Source organism: Moschus berezovskii, chromosome 28 (assembly GCF_049115385.1).
Source record: "Moschus berezovskii isolate FMDL1 chromosome 28, NW_MosBer_1.0, whole genome shotgun sequence".
Taxonomy (NCBI): domain Eukaryota; kingdom Metazoa; phylum Chordata; class Mammalia; order Artiodactyla; family Moschidae; genus Moschus; species Moschus berezovskii.
This window is the reverse complement of record NC_142487.1, coordinates 10,183,739-10,201,185: the sequence shown is the minus strand read 5'-3', so window position 1 is coordinate 10,201,185 and position 17,447 is coordinate 10,183,739. Positions and strand designations below refer to the sequence as shown.

The 17,447-nt window shown below is 48.9% G+C and overlaps 1 long non-coding RNA gene across 1 annotated transcript; it reads right to left on the bottom strand.

The window, feature by feature from the left end:
* Window positions 1-394: 394 nt before the first annotated feature.
* LOC129549788 (uncharacterized) lies at window positions 395-17,095 on the bottom strand. Its single transcript, XR_008684695.2, has 4 exons — window positions 17,053-17,095; window positions 11,532-11,631; window positions 6,728-6,873; window positions 395-518 (listed from the first exon to the last, which is right to left on the bottom strand). It is a non-coding gene; the product is annotated as an uncharacterized LOC129549788 (long non-coding RNA).
* Between the last annotated feature and the right edge of the window lie 352 nt (window positions 17,096-17,447).

Genomic DNA, 17,447 nt, shown 5'->3' with positions numbered 1-17,447 from the left:
TTCTGCTTTGAACCAAACACAAAGGATCAGTTCTCTGTTATGTCTGCTCCCAGGCTGTAGGCTGCCCCCGTCTAATCCAGAGGTCAAGCAGGCCTTTGACCTTCATTGAGGCTCCTCAGCACTGCCCTGGGCCTTGATGTCTAAGCCATTGGGGTCTACTTGGCCCGAGCATCTCCTGGCACACCAGCTGAACATCAAGTTGGGAAGCCAGTGATCCCTCTGGCCTTCCCTCCCTTCTCCCCACCTTGGCACCCCTTCCCGCTCCTGCCCTCGGGCTCCGCCCCATCTCCCCCCACCCACCCTAGCTGCCTCCTCCACCACCACACCTGCCATCAGTCTGGGTTTTCTAGCTTGAGGGCGTTTGCCTTAAACCCTTTGTTACTGAGGATCAGCATACCCTTTGCTCCCCCACTCAAAGTGGGTCCAAGCTGAGGGTGGTAGTGGGAGAGAACACTGGTTCTTCAGTGACCTGGTTCCTAACTCCGTGTGTCCAGGGTACAAAATTCAAGAGACCGAACCTGCATTTAAAAAAAAAATTCATCTTTCTTGGAGTATGGTTGCTTTACAATGTTGTTAATTTCTGTTGTACAAAGTGAGTCAGTCATACGTATACATGGGTTTCCTCCTTTTAAAATTTCCTTCCCATTCAAGTCACTGCAAAGCTTCAAACTCAGAAATTTCCATTTATAGAAAGCCTGTCAGGTAAGACACACGCTATCTAACATTCGAAAACTTGCCACACTATTAGAAATGAGGTAGGTTTAAATAATTATGGAATTACTTTTCAATAAAAGCATATAAATCCGTGTAAAAAAATTCAAGGGGCTAGCATCGAGGGTGATGACTTTGTGGGCATTATTCGTACAAACCACGTGAAGAGCTCACCTCTGTCCAGGTGGCTGTGACCCTTAGAAGCAGGTCTGAGGTCCAGTTTTTGGAAAAGCAAGTGAGGCCTCTGAGGTCTGGTAACCGTTCTGGATGAACCAGGCCTGGAGCCTGCACCCCAACCCCACCCCCAGCACTTCTTACCCCTTCTGCAACATTGATTCTCTGCAGTCCTTGTATTTATCGGGTTTGTTGCGTGGTGTCTGTCCCCTTGCCTCTCCCCACCCCAGCGAGAACCCTTCTGTTCCACAACAACCAGGGTTTGTCAGTCCCACTGGTTGAGGGGCCTCCAGTGGCAGAGAAGAGAGGGCCTGCCCCATGATAGGCGCTGGGTTCAATTCTTTCAGTTTCTCAGTCATGTCCAACTCTTTGCGACCCCATGGACTGCCGCACGCCAGGCCTCCCTGTCCATCACAAACTCCTAGAGTTTACTCAAACTCATGTCCATTGAGTCAGTGATGCCATCCAACCATCTCATCCTCTGTCATCCCCTTCTTCTCCTGCTTTCAATCTTTCCCAGCATCAGGGTCTTTTCCAATGAGTCAATTCTTTGCATCAGGTGGCCAAAGTATTGGAGTTCCAGCTTCAGCATCAGTCCTTCCAATGACTGTTCAGGACTGATTTCCCTTAGGATGGACTGGTTGGATCTCCTTGCAGTCCAAGGGACTCTCAAGAGTCTTCTCCAACACCGCAGTTCAAGAGCATCAATTCTTCGGCGCTGGGTAGACATTTGATAAATGAATGAACAAGAGCAGCCAAGGCGAGATTTCAAATGAATTGTTTTTCTCCAACTTCAGCGCCAACTTAGGAATCACTCAAAGATGTATTTTTAAAATTTTTTCCAAATAAAGACAGTGCTATGTTTAAAATGGATCACCATCAAGGACCCACGGTATAGCACAGGGAACTCTGCTCAATGTTAAGTGGCAGCCTGGATGGGAGGGGGGTTTGAGGGAGAAGGATTTATTCATTTGTATGGCCGAGTCCCTCTGTTGTTCACCTGAAACTATCACAACGTTGTTAACTGGCTATACTCCAACACAAAATAAAATGGTTAATTACTAAATAAAATAAAGACCCTCAGTTCAGCTCTCTTGTGTCCTGCAAGGAAACAGTGTTTGGGGATTCCATGCCATGAAGCGGGCCACGTAGCCTTCACCTGCTCCCTATCCTGGGCGGTTTTGTGTTTCTTTCCACCCACGTGAAGAGCAGGAGACCCAGTTGTCAGCAGCTGCAGAACCACGTTCATCACCAGCTGGGCTCTCCAGGGAACCACTAGGGCATGAGTGCTGTCTGGGGGTTATGTCTTCAAGTCACACTTGTGGGGGACTTCCCTGCTGTTCCAGGAGCTAAGACTTCTCCTTCCAGTGTTGGGGGTATGGGTTCCATCCCTGGTTGGGGAGATAAGATCCCACATACCCAGCAACCAAGAAACTAAAACATTAAAAAAAAAAATCCATAAGCAATACTGTGAAAAATTCAATAAAGTCTTTAAAAAATGGTTCATACCTGTTTTAGAGCACATGGAACTCTGCTCAATGTTATCTGGAAGCCTGGATGGGAGGGGAGTTTGCATAGATATATGTATATGTATGGCTGAATCCCTTTGCTGTTCACTTGAAATTACCACAACATTGTTGATTGGCTATACCCCAATACAGAATAAAAAGTAAAAAAAAAATAAGTTCGCAATAACAAAATCTTAAAGAAAAAAAAGGGCACGTGTGGGCACTGCTCCTTCTGTCCTCGGATATTCCACACGGCCACCAGCCTCCTGCTCTTGTTTCTGCTCCCAGAGAGTCACATCTGTAAAGGATGTGTCCTTCCCTCTTCCCCAGCCTCCCTGTCAACCACCTTCCACACAAGATCCTGACTGGGATCTGAACCTGTGATGGTGTGCCTGCTGTCTTGTGCCACTTGCCTTGATACTCTGTACATGGATTGTTCTGGTTTTCCTAGATCTCTGTATGTGGGATTCTTCGTCTTCCTCAATGCCTTCTTACATAATCATCCACTCTATTCACACAGTTTTGTTGAGTTTAAAAGACTCCACATCCATCCTCTTCTGCGACCTCCCAGCAGCATGTGAGGTCAACAAGACAGGCATAGTTACTGGAGATGTTTCGAGTGTAGTGCCACGTACGATTAGGTGCTTCATAAGTGCTTTTTAAGGCTGATGTTTTCCGCAGCTTCTGAAGTAATAGTCCCTGTGAACCTTGTCAAAATAATCGAGCTAAGGGAACAAAAATACAGTCCAAGGTGGTCAGAGAGTTTTCAGGGCACCACGTGGAATGCAAGGAATAAATACATCAGGTGGATAGAAGACAGATTCTGAGGATGAAAGGCCAGGGTCAGACTGAGTGAAAAAGAAAGAGACCATTTAGCTGGTGTGGTGTTTTTCACCTTCAAATAAGTGATCTTTATTCTGCAACCAAACTTGGGAGGTAGGTATCTTTGGAATCTCCACCCATTTGATGGAGGTATTGCAGATCGGAGTTTTAGTGCTATTTTTTTCCTCCAATACCGCATAACTAGCTACTGTCATCCCTCAGTATCCACGGAGGATTGGTTCTAGAGCACCCCTCAGATACCAAAATCCAGCTCAAATCTCTTGTATAAAATGGTGTGTTATTTGCATACAACCTATGCACATCCTCTCGGATACTTTAAATCACCTCTAGATTACTTATAATACTTAATAAAGCATAAATGCTATGGAAATAATTGCAAATACAATGTCAATGCTTTGTAAGTAGTTGCCAGTGCATGGCAAGATCAAATTTTGCTTTTTAGCGTTTTCTGGTATTTTTTTTTCCAAATATTTTCCTTCTGAGGTCAGTTGAATCTGTAGATTCAGAACCCACCTGTGGATAAGGAGGGCAGACTGTAAGTGCTGGAGCTAGGGTTTGAAGGAGCTGTCTGATTTTAGAGACTGAGCTCTTTCAAGGGCAAAACCTAGACTGTTTTTCTCTGAGCATGTGCAGGAAGTCGGGGTCCTTAAGCTCTATCTGACTTGTTCTTCTGGAGTGAAAACGGCCACCCTCTTTGTTTCTCGCTGTTCACAATCAGTTGGAGAGGGAGTCAGTAGCGCACATGACCAATACGAGTTCAGCCCCTGCTCTGCCACTCACAGCTTTATGGACTTTTTAAAAATTGAGGTTTAATTGATTGACAGTACTGTATTTGTTTCCGGTGAGCAGGTGACTCAGCGTTTTTACAGATTATACTTCATCACAGGTTATTACAAGAGAATGGCTATCATTCCCTGTGCTGTACTATCTATTCTGGTTGCTTATACGCCATGGTGTAATATCTTATCCAGTGATGCGAATCTAAGCCAGGTACTTGCCCTCTCTGGACCTCAGTTTTATCACCTGTGGAATGGGATGAAAGTGTGTCTAGCACAGACAGTTTTGAGGATCATACGAGAAGTGAAGAAAGCAGGCACAGGAGGCTGGCACCTAGAAACCTTCGTTAAATGTCGGTTGTCGTCATGGAGCTGTGGTGAAGAATTCGTCTGGTCTTGCCCCAGATTCCTGGCACTGAGCTTCTGAACTCTTGGAATTTCCTGATGCTGGGAGCATCTTTGTTATTCCTGGTGGTCCTTGAACCACACCTGAGTCTATGCCAGTGAGATGACTCAGGATGGGTGAGTTGTGGTAGCAGCCCTGCCTCCCATCTCTCAGGGTGGCAGGGCAGAGGACCGGGGGTTGAGTAACTCCCCAGTGCTGTGAAGCCCCAGCAAAAACTCTGGGCCCCTGATGCTGCCCTGACGTGGGTGCTAGTCCACGCGTGGGAGGACGACATGTCCTGATTCCACGACGAGAGGTATGGAAGTCCAGCGTCCACGACCCCCAGCCTCACCCTGTGAGTATCTTCACATGGCTGTTCCCGACCGGGATCTTTTCTAATAAGGCTGTAGCTGGAAGTGGAGCCCTTCCTCCGTTCTGTGAACCTTTCTAGTGAATTACTGCATCTGAGGGGGGTTGGTGGTGGTTTAGTCGCTAAGTCACATCAGACTCTTGCAACCCCGTGGACCGTAGCCTGCCAGGCTCCTCTGTCCATGGGATTCTCTAGGCACTCCACTCGAGTGCGTTGCGATTTCCTTCTCCAGGGGATCTTCCCAACTTAGGGATCAAACCCGGGTCTCCTGTGTTGCAGGCAGATTCTTTACCAACTGAGCTACGAGGGAAGTCTGAGGAGGGTTGAGGGACCCCCAAACTTGCAGCCGGTGTCTGAAGTGAGGACCCACCTTGGTGGAGACTGTGACCCACCTGCAGGGTCCGAGCTGACTCCAGGTGTTACGGCAGAATTGACTGTCATCAGATGAGGTGCTGCCTGGCTGCCAGCTGCCAGAAGACAAACACTGCCCCGAGGGCCAGATTCTAGGTCTTGAGGGAAGGAAAAACAGACCAAACTCGGTGAGAGACCCAAGTCCTTGGTCTTTTTTGGTCTCTGAAGGAGGGGGGTAGGTGGAGGAGGGGCAGACAGGAGTAAGAGGCAGTAGACTGAGCACGCCTTCGTTTCTGCTTGTGTGTAACACTACATATTCCGAGGACTTGTCCATATTTTTTTTTGGAATTAAAATATTGATAATAGCGGGCATTGCATCTAATCCCCAGAGTGGCTGATTGAGAAGTGATGCTCTTTGGTCTCTCCTGAATGCTGGGGACACTTCGAAGCTTTTTTACCTCTAAAGCACCTTCTTGTGCTGATGGTGGCCTCCACCTTGTGGCCACCTTCCAAAAGCTCCTGGTCGTGCATGTTTTCTGGGTCTGGCCCTCTTAGAGGCCTGGCTCCTGCCCTTCTGGTGCACGTGACGCTGCTGGGTCAGCCGCAGGCGACCCTGGAGGCCGGCCTCTCTGCCCGCAATCCGGGTCCTCCTCTCTCACCTGTTCTTCCCATGGGCTTCACGTCTGCTCCCTGCGGCTCTCTGCCTCCGAGTGAACGCCTTCTGCTGCTTCTTGCCAAGTCCTCTGCCTTTGCTCTGAATTCCGCCTCCAGACATAGATCTTCCTTGACGACTTTTATGGAGATTTTTGCGCCAGGGTGCTCCGATGATTTGTAACAACTGAGCTGTTGTGTCTTCTCGATTTATCTTGGAGGACAAGGAGCAGCATATAAGCTGATGTAGCCGGAGAAGAAACCCTGCCAAATGGTGGCGTTTACTTCTGCAGTTCTTATGGAAATGTTTTCCCTTACGACACAATCCTGTTAAAAACTGACAAAATGTGCATTTAAAGCCAGTCTGCGGTGGTTGCCAAGGGGATGGGGGCGAGGGAGTGTATCTCTGTGCAGTTGCAAAGCTGCTGAACGAGAGATGTGAACTTAGGTAGCCTTCCGGGACCTCAGCCATCTGAAATGAGGGTGATAATAGTACTATTTGAAGAGAATTATTTGGGGATTAAATGAGATAATCCGCATAAGCCCTTGACACAGGATCTGGCACCTAGTAAGCATTTTGTACCTGTTGGGGGTAGTTGGAATGGCCACTGATGGACAGAAGTCCGTGGAGAGGCTGTGTGGCTCCCGTGCTCGTTGCCCTGGTGTGCAAGTACCTGCTGCTGGGTGGGAACCTCCAGCCTGTGGTGCTTAGCACACCTCCCCAGAAACCCAGAGTGGGACCCTCCATCACTACCACCTCCCAGGTGCATAGGCGAGTCAATGAGACCCAGGTCTTAACCTGAGATCACCAGCTAGTTAGTGACAGGAAGCCTCCTAACTAGTGTTCCCATTGGCTTCCCTCTCAGACTCTACACTGAAGACTAGAAACTGGGGGTTGGGGAACAAAAGTGGGGGTGAGCCAGAGCAGGCTTGGGGTTGTCCCCCAGACAGGTCTCACCCTTGGCTGGTTCCTGGGTAATCACTGTAGCCCATGGAGTCTCCTGCTGGATGAGAGTGTTGGTTCATTGGGCGCTGGGCCCCACCAGGTCCTGTGCTCACGGCTGGGTTGATGGGTCTTGGACGTGCAGCACCTGTTGGGAGATGCTGGAATCAGAGGGGCAAAGGTCAGGGACAAGGGCACCCCATGCCTACAGGACTGACTCCAATAAAATCCCCTGCAGCATGGCTCACATGAGCGGCCCTGGTGGGCAATGCTTTGCACCAACGATGATGCCACGTTCCTGGGGAGTGAAGTGCTGTCCGTGCATCTCCACGGTCGGGGGAGACAGCACACTCTCTCCTGGGACTCTCCTTGGCCCTGTCCTCTACGCCTATTTCCTTTGCTGATTGTCTTCCGTGTCCTGTCCCTGTAATGAGCCATGGCCACGAGTACAAAGGCATTTCTGGGAGTCCTTCTGATGGATTGCTGAGCCTGAGGATCTTGACTGGGACCCCGGATACAGTGGAGATGGGGCACCTGCCTCACAGTGGGGAGGAGATACCTGTTACCTGGGGTGCTGTGTCTGGGTTTGAACTGCTGCCTCCTATGCCTTCGGCCTCCTCCGTCTCTCCCTCCTGGCCGGGCCCAGGCTGCCGCCATGGTCCCTGTTAGGCTGGCTTTCCTAGAAAGGGTCACCTTTCTAAAAGTTGCTGCCCTGGGCTGGAAAGATAGGAAGCCTGCCTCTCTTGTAGGGTATTTGTTTACCCTCGGGAAATGGACTAATCGACTCTGGAGGACACACTGTGGTTGATTGTTGAGTTAAACCTGACCCAGGGTTGCAGACGTGTGGTGTCCATTCCTGCTTTGCTGGGGCTGGGGCACTGGATCTGACCTGCAGGCACAGGGAGTGGTCAGAGGCTCTTCCACGCCTGGTACCTTGGCAATGCAGACCAACGTGGTGTGAAAGCTAACCTGTGGCCCTGGGCTGCAGGATGTTTATCCTGTGACTGATTCTACTGCTGGATGAGGTAGGAGGGCAGGAGGCCAGGCTGGGCTAATCCCACCCTGTGGTTTCCTTGGCAATGAGGAGGCAGGCAGTGGTTGGGAAGGGCGTGGAAGAAAGAAAGATGGATGGAGGGAAGGGGGTGGGGCCATGAACCACCAACTCTGCCAGCTCATTGGTGTCAATTCACTGTTTTAGGTACTGAATGAATGTGCTGTGTTCTTGGCTTTGAAAAAGCTCATTCTCTGGAAACACACCTCTCCCCCTTTTATTTCCATTTCCTTTTAATAATACAAAACTTGTAGCAGCTGTTTTTTAACGTGATTCCGATGCTGGTAGAAAGATTCTCCTGTTTCTCCATCTGGCTGACTTCTGCCCACCCTCTGGGCCTCAGCTCAGATGTCACCCTTGGAGCTGCATCCCCGTTAGGTCACCATCTGTGGTGGCTTTGAAATCTGTCGGCTTGGCCCAGCAGCCGCATCTCTCAGAACTCCCTTCCCTGTGTGTCTCCCGTGCTGGTGACCCAGGGAAGAGGTTCTTATCACAGGAGGCGAGGAGGGTGGAGGTGGGCCACAGGCCCTCTGGAGGTGACACATGGCCCGCTGCTCCCCTTGTGGGCAGAAGGCTGGGCTGGGCTCCCACCGCTCTGCCTCCCAGGACCCTCCTCCAGCCCCTCCTGCTCCAAGGCCAGAAGTACGACTGGGTCCATCTTTGTCATGGCCTGGCTAGTGTTGGACACCCGCACAGGGACACCCAGACCACTGATACACCCCACGTCAGGGACAGAGGCAACAAGAGGGCCTCCTTCCTCCCCTACTTTTCATCATCTTTCCTTCCCTGACTTGCCCTGTGGACTCAGCTCCAGCCACGGATGTGAAGACAGGGCTTCCAGAAGCTGCTCCGCTGGCTCCCAGAAGTGCCCGAGGCCAGTGCTGCCCACAGAACTATCATCCACCCATCCATCTGCCACCTGCTTATCTATCATCTATATCCATTCATCTCTTCAGCTCAGTTCAGACACTCAGTCATGTCTGACTCTTGGTGACCCTGTGGACCACAGCACGCCAGGCCTCTCTGTCCATTATTGACTCCTGGAGTTTGCTCAAACTCCTGTCCATCGAATCAGTGATGCCATCCAACCATCTCATCCTCGGCTGTCCTCTTCTCCTCCTGCCCTCATTCTTTCTCAGCATCAGGGTCTTTTCCAATGAGTCAGTTCTTTGCATCAGGTGGCCAAAGTATTGGAGCTTCAGCTTCAGCATCAGTCCTTCCAATGAATATTCAAGACTGATTGCCTTTAGGATTGACTGGTTTGATCTCCTTTAATTGATTAATTTGATTGATTAATTCATCATTATTTCTGTCTCTCTCCATCTGTGTGTTTATTTATGTATTTATCTTAGCTCGGTCATTCTAACAAAACATCACAAACTGCGTGACCCATAAAGAGCAGCAATTTCTTTCTAGAGATTCTGGAGGAGGGAAGGCCAAGGTTCCAGCAGGTTCAGTCACTGGTGTGGCTCCTCCCCTCGCTGATAGCCATCCTCTCGCTGTGTCCTCAAGTCCTAGAAGCTGATCTGCTGGACCATTTAGTCACACTGTGTTTAATTTTGGGAGACACTGCCACACTGTTTTCCTAACTCCTGATGGTTTCAAGCCTACCATCTCAGAGTCTGGACCGACGAGCTTTGGGTCTGGGGTTGTTAGGCTGCTGTTAGAGTTAGCTTTCATCTGCAAACTAGGAGGAGGGTCCTCACCGGACACCGAGTCTGCAGGCACTGCAATCTCGGACTTCTCAGCTCTGGAAGTATAAGAACTCAATGTCTATTTTTTTTTTTTAGGCTTTGAGACCCAGGCTAATTTAGAGAGTGGGACAGCGAGCACTTTAGAAGGACACTTGGGTTCATCACTTCCTAGCTGCAGATCCTGCGGAAATCACTTAAGTCATGGGTGGTGTTCTCACCTGCAAAGGGAGCACAATGCTTTACTTCCCAGGGTCACGGATGGAAGGAAGGCAGATGAAAATGCACAGGAAGCGTTCTGTGCAGTGCCTGGCACGGAAGGAAGCCTCAGCGGAGGCCACGCCTTACTGCTCTGCATTGTGCCACACCCTTTCCACCCGGGGGCCCCTTCCCCTCGCTCTGCTGCATTTTTCTGGGGAACCCCCATCCCCGCTCCTTCCAGGCCTCCCTCTCTGCAGGCGCCCCTAACACATCTCACTGAGGGGTGGGTGGTGTATTGTTTAATGCCTGGAGCTCCCTTGGGCATTTGGTTTCTGACAGGGCACAGGCTGTCACTCTGAGGATGGATCCTTGGTGATGGTGCTTCAGACATGGGGACTGACCCCAGACAGCAGCTTCCTAGCAGCTGGTCTCCACCATGCACTTCAGGAGCTTCCCTGATGGCTCAGCAGTAAAGAATCTGCCTGCAATGCCGGAGACCTGGGTTCAATCCCTGGGTCAGAGAGATCCCCTGGAGAAGGAAATGGCAAACCAGTCCAGTGTTCTTGCCTGGACAATTCCATGGACAGAGAAGTCTGGCGGGTTCACAGGGTTGAAAAGCTGTCTGATAGATGTTGTTTGTATGCTATAATATTGGAATTTCTGGGGCATTTTAATGGGTTACAGAGACAAGTAAAATGTTAGAAACTGGGATGGTTTCAGAAATACTACAGCATATGGTACCCATCTGAGTAAAATTCGCTGCCAACGCAGGAACCAAAAACAAGTGAAATTTTTGGAGGAGGTAAATTTGGAGGCGCTGCCAAACAATAGACTCTTCCTGCCCCTGCCCCGCTGCCTGTCATATCTGGCCAAATGCTGTCCGTGGAGGAGAAACGGGGTGTCCTGCAGTGGGCGCCACCCCGTTGCATACTGCAGATACGACGAGCCACAGATGGTGCTCCTTCTTGCAAATGTCAACCCGTCATTTCAAAACCTAAAAATGAAACAGGATGCGTTTTAAACAGTTAAACACAGATCAGTCGAGGACAGGGCTCCGAGAATGTGATGGTGACGCTGTTCCACCGTGTGTCTTGCGTATTCTCCTGATGCTCTTCCACATCCCAACTCGCAGTGCCGCGGGCGCTGACTCACCGCTCCGGCTCTCACACAAGTGAACCTGCAGGCGGGGAGCCTCCCCAAAGGGGCTTTTGACCTTTAGATCCTGCCTGACTAATGTGGTGAGGCCACAGGACAGTCACACGGTGAAGCATCTGTGGGTCTTACAACGTATGCAAGCCTTTGTCGTCCCCTATACGTGGTCATTGGCTTTATTCATCAGAATAGGCCAAGTTAGACTGCAGAACAAAAATCCTTCAACAAACACGGGTTTCTTGTTTGTGGTGAAGATGCAGCCCAGGTCAGCGGGTGTGTAGGACTTGTCTTTTGTGCAGGGTCACTCAGGCTCACACAGGTTTTGCCCGCTGTGAGGTGGCCGGTGGCCTATGTGAGAGGCGAGTTTGCTCGGAGTGCTCACATCGGTGCTGCAGACCAGAAGTGACACATCATGTCAGGACCAGTCACACCACCCCCTGAATGGCAGCGAGGTTGACATGAGGTCTTCCACGTACCTGGAGAAGAGGAGTCTTGGAGGTGAGCACTGATAATATCAATCAGATTTTATAACTTCGTTCGTTCATTCATCTGAAGAGCCTGCACAAACTCAGTTCTAGGCCCGTGAAGGATTGTGGTTATTGTTTTGTTGTTTAGTCGCTAAGTCATGTCTGACTCTTTACAACCCCATGGACTTCAGCCCACCAGGCTTTCCTGTCCTTCACTGTGTCCCAGAAGGATAGAAGAACATATTAAATACACTCACCCTTGGAATCAGTAGACACTGTATCTCAGGCTGAGAAAGGTAGGTTTGATAACTTGACAGCCCAGTCTCAAACAATGACATCATTTGGATTAGCTCTTTCCTAAAAGATGGAGAGTGATTGCCCAGAGGAAGAGGAGGTCAGACAGAGCTAACTTGCAGATGCAGGAATCACAAGTGACCCCTCCCATAAAGGGCTTAGCAACCATCGCCTCACTGTAACTGTCAGAGCCCCCACCCCTGGCAACTGAAATTGGGTGAGAAGAGGCAGTGTTTAGAGAAATTTTAGATGTGAAAACAAGCATTTCCTGGTTGGTGATTTACTGTTGGCTCTGAGGTAGGGCTGGGTTTGCCATCATAATGGCTTCTCCTAACATTGTCTCAAGAATTTCTTTGAATTTTGTTGTCATGCTTGCAATTCAACAGATTTGAGATTCACCTTGGTTTGGGGGCTGCTTCTTCCAGAAATATACATACTGCTCAGAGGAGTCAAGTGTGGACCCATTCGATCAGATATTATTCTCCTAACACCCTGCTGAGCTTGGGAAGAGGGGTTTGATGGAAGGCAGGGGATAGCAGGACCAGTGGGGTAAAGGTCTTGGACAACACTAGCAACCTGAAGGTCTGGGGGTCAAAAGACAGTGATCCAGAGAGTTGGCCGTTCAGACTTTCGTCTGGGGCTGACTGCTCCTCGGATGGTGGGGAGTACAGGGAGAAGAGTAATGGCTTCCCTGGTGGCTCAGTGGTAAAGAACCTGCCTGCCAACGCAGGAGATGTGAGTTCAATCCTTGGGTCGGGAAGATCCTCTGAACGAGGAAATGGCAACCCACTCCAGTATTCTTGCCAGGGAAATTCCATGAACAGAGGAGTCTGGTGGGCTGCAGTTTGAGCTTCCCTTGCGGCTCAGACAGTAAAAAGTCTACCTGCAATGCAGGAGATCTGGGCTACAGTCCATGGGGTCACAAAGAGTTGGAGATGATGTAGTGACTAAACAACAACAAACTACCACCAACTGCAGTTCAAAGATGATAAGGAATTTGTTCAGATGTCTGGCAAGAGTCAGAGAAGGAATCAAAGGCTTCACGCTCTTTCCCTGATGCCACCTTCCTTCTGGTCACTGACCTCTTGAAACCGAGCAACACCCTGCAGGACCCTCCCAGAAACAAGCCCCTCCATGTTCCCACTTCTTGTTTGTAGAAAAAGCTTTCATCTCCTAGGCCTTCCCAAGTTCCAAAGAGCAGACTTAAACAGTTAACTGGTTAAAGGAGTGGAAGATGCAAAAATGTGGGAAAGCAGAAAAAAATGATAGGTTGAACAACAGGGTCAAGGACTGCTAGTTCCTCCTAAAGGGAGGTGCATAAAAATCGAACGCATATCTCTGAGTTTTTCTGCAGAAACTGAGACTCCACGAGGTGGAGGATGGTGACTACATGCCGACCACAAGCATGCAGGTCCCAGGCCAGTTGGAACCCAAATGTTAGTGATGAAGATTTGAGCATCACCCTGTTATCTCAGCCCCACCAACCAGTCAGAAGAATGTCCGCAAGCTGAGGACACTCCCACAGCTCTCACTCCTAATGTTGATGTAAAAACCATCCCCTGAAAGCCATGAGGGAGTTCAGTGCTTCCCTTCATCACAACCGGGTGTCCGCAGATTCGCTTTGCTGTGTATTGGACAAATGGACATGATTTTGGTTTGGTGATGATACTGTCCCTCGTTCCTGCATCTCGTTCGTGGCATCTTGGTGTCCCAGAGATGACTCAGGCCTTAAAGGACCATAGTTCCCTGGACCTGTAGTCCAGTAATCCTTGATGGATCAGCTCAGAAGTCTCCCTTCTATGGTTGGTATTTTCCTGTGGCAAAAGGGACGCTGACCTGCAGGTTTGCTGGTTAACAAAAGCATTTGGGAGAAAAATCCAGCTGATCATAGACACCTGCTCATATAATTAACCTCCTTAAAGATAGCCATGTTGTCTTAAGATATTATTTTAATAGACAGCTCTGTAATATGACTGTTAACTGTGTGAGTCTATTCTCAACTAACTTCTTGGGGTGAAAAATTCAGAATCTAACTTAATGAACATCCAAACCTCACCTCTCCTGAGTATGAGAAACATTACATACTTTTCTATAATAGGTTCAGCTGGTTCAAATCTTTTCCCTGTTATCTGTTGAAATTGGCTGGGAGTGGGTCATGATTTCTGAAATGAAATGTCTTCACCCTAGGTTCTGAAATAATGGAATGTAATAATGAATAAGGGCTTCCCCAGTGGCCCAGTGGTAAACAATCTGCCTGCGATGCAGGAGACACAGGAGACGTGGGTTTGATCCTTAGGTTGGGAAGATCCCCTGGAAGAGGGCACGGCAACCCACTCCAGTATTTTTGCCAGAGTATTCCATGGGCAGAGGAGCTTGGCGGGTTACAGTCCATAGGGTCACAAAGAGTCAGACATGACTGAAGTGACTGAGCATGCAAGCAATAATGTATAAGGATCACTTTCTCTTCCTATGTTTGCAGGTAGAACACCTCGGTTCATCTGGGTTCCTTCTAGAACCAGATCTGCCACTGTGCACTTAGTTGCTGAGTCGTGTCTGACCCTTTATCACCCCAGTTTAGCCCACCAGTTTCCTCTGTCCATGGGATTTTTCAGTCAAGAATACTGAATGGGTTACCATTTCCTACTCCAGGCTAGTGATTAACCCATGGGAATATTATTTCACCTGTCTGGGTCTCAGACAGTCTGAACCTTACCCTGCAAAGTGAGTGTGCTGAAGTGCAGGATTTCTAAGTTTGCTCAGCACTGAGATTCTAAGGTCTGAGAACAGTGGGATTGCTGAGAAGACTGGCTCAGGATTAATGTGAGGTTCTGGGCCTTTAAATTAGGAGACACCCCATTCTGGCCAGCCTCCTGCTGCCTGTGTGGACATCTGGTGTCCTATTTTCCATTCGGCACCTGTTCCAGTGTGTGATCAAATATTCTAGACAGAATAATTTCTCAGAGCAGCAGAAAGGCCACTCTTGGTTCTCCAGGGACCTGGAAGGTAGCAGAAGCAGGTGCAGGAAGAAATAAACCACCGGTGTCGTCACGGCCTGTTCGTCGGGAGGACTTCATCGTCATTATGAGTCCACGAAGCAGCCTTTTGAGATCAAATGAGCCATGGGAAGGTGACCTGCTAGCGTTTGCCTGTTCAGAGAAGAGCCTAAGCCAAGACTTTTCTCATGAAGGTCTAAGAACGTCGGGTTTAAAATGAGGATGAGAGTTTGTTGCTGCTGACTTTCTGAACCTATGCCTCAGGGCTTTTGCTTTCCGGCACTTCTGGAAACCTTCCTGCTCAAAGCTAAAACCTCATATGCTACATGAAATTCACTCCTTTTTCAATGACTCTTTCTTTTCGGTCAATTCAGGCTGTTTTGAGATACCCAAACTATCTTTTGCTCAAGTCAATTCAGTGATTAAAAAACAAGTGAAATAAATTATTTGGTACTCTAAAGACAAGACCCTGTGTTACATGAATTACAGACAACCTCTACTATTAATAGAGTTTAGGTGAGATGGATCCAAAGTGGACACTTGCTTTTGTAGGAGAGAAAAAGTAATTTTCCCTCTACTCTTCTAGGTTCTTGGCCGAGATGCCCTTGTAACAATAACAAAAAAAAGACACCAACAGGAGAAAGACAAGAGAAGCCTAATAACCCGCATACCAGCTGAATACATGGGAGATAGCCATGGAAACTGAGTAACTCCCTGAAATGGCCCAAGCCACCACCTCAAATATCCTCTTCAGCGAAAGACAAAAGATGTTGGGAGTGGGGAGCCAGCTGTGGGAGATTTTCAGGCAAAGCTCAGTGAAGGAGGGTAAAATTTAAGTCCTGCCTTATCCATTGATAGTTTCTGGAGACTTTGTCACCCTCTCTCTGGTATAGAAGGAAACATCCTTACAAACAGAGGTTTCTCTTATGAACCTAAATGTCTCTTACAAAAGGGTGACTTATAATCAGTTCTCAGAGTTTCTCCTGTGTCTGCAGTTTCTTAAAAATAGCCAGCTCAAAATAATCCTTATGCCAAAGAGGCATATTTTGGGGTGGTGAATTCTGCTTCTCTTCTCCAGATTCATGTAAAAATTAAGACAGGGAGTGAACAAAAAATTCCTGAGAGGAAGGATAATCAAGTTGATCTATACACGGGGCTCCGCTTCTCAGAGCTGGACACTTACAGAGTTACGAACAGTGGTTCTCATCACCCTTCAGTGAAGTCCTGAGACTGCAGAACTTTTTTGTTCTTCTGTCTGAATGATTCAACACAATGTTGCAAACCCTTTGCTAGAAAAATGGGGACAGACACCTACAGCGTGTTTGTGGGTGTGAGGACTGTGTCACCATATTACTGGATACAACGAAAGTCCGTGGAATTCAGTGGGTGGAGGGGAGGAGCTGGGGTTGAAGCGGGCAGCTACCAAAGGGCAGAGAGAGAGCAGGTGGGATATGGTCGACTAGGTTATCTCTGGGGTGGGAAGCAAGGGGAGCAATCATTCTCCCTAAGCTCGTTTCAAATTTTTAAAAGATATGTTATATTATTGTTGTTTAGTTGCTAAGTCGCATTCGACTCTTTTGCAACCGTGTGGGCTGTAGCCTGCCAGGATCCTCTGTCCATGGGGCTCTCCAGGCAAGAATACTGGAGTGAGTCGCCATGTCCTCCTCCAGGGAATCTTCCTGACCCAGGGATTGAATCTAATCTCTTGTCTCCTATGTTGACATAAAAGTTGGTTCTTTACCACTAGTGCCACCTGGGAAGCCCTGGGGTTGGCACCTCCTAAACATTACACCTGGCTGAGCCTCTGGGGGGCAGGGGAAGATGGTCCTTAAGCGACATCAGCAAAGGCCTGGGAGGCGGAAGAAGCCGGCAACTTGCAGGGTATGTGGACGGGTTCTGTTTGGTTGGGAGTTTCTGAATTGCTGATGGGAATAGCGGGAGGTAAACACAGAAGAAAAAAAAGGGCTCTGACTCTGGAAAACCTAGAATTTCATTCTAAGGACTTTGGACTTTTTTCAGGAGGTAGAGGAGAATTGTGATCAGGGGAGTAATATAATCAGAACAGGGCTTTAAGAATAGAAACACCCTGAGAATATTCAAGGGTTTATTTACAGATTATCGGCTTGGCAGGGATGAGGCAGACGTTCAGAACTAGAGGCCTAGCAACCACTGCTAGTGAAACCAGGCAGGACGCTGCAGAGCCCCCTGGGTACAAAAGCCTTTCCGTGTCCCCCGTTTCTTGTTTCTAGAAAAAGATCTTAGTCTCCTGGGCCGTCTCCGAGTTCCAAAGGGCAGGTGCAGGCAGTTATTAATCAGGGAAGTGAGGGAACGCAGAAACCAAGGAAAAGCAGTCAGGAAACACAAGTTCAGCCATAAATCAGAGTCCTAACTCCTCCTCAAAGGATACGCACGACAATCTGAGGCACATCTTTGAGTTGCTCTCCCGGAACTAAGACCCCCCCACCGCACTCAGGGGAAGGATGGTGCCTACCTGCTGACCACAAGCATGCAGGCCCCAGACTGGTTGGAACCAGAAGGCTGATGATTAAGATTCCAGAAGCATCGCCCTGTTACCTCACCACCAGCCAATCAGAAGAAGGTCGTGCACCCTGCAGCCCTCCCTTTAAATGTTGCCTTTACACACACTTCCCTCGGGGAGTTCAGGTCTTTTGAGCACGAACTGCCCATTCTTGCATGGCCCTGAAATAAACCTTTCTCTGCACCAAACCCTGGCATTTCGGTCTGTCTGGACTCACTGTGCGTTGGGCACACGATCTCAGGACGAAAAACATTAGGACCCTTATTGGCTGACTGCACCTGTGGCGCTGATCATCTGCTCTTTGGGTCTATAATTACCATCTCGTGTACTGAGAGCTGTGACCAGGC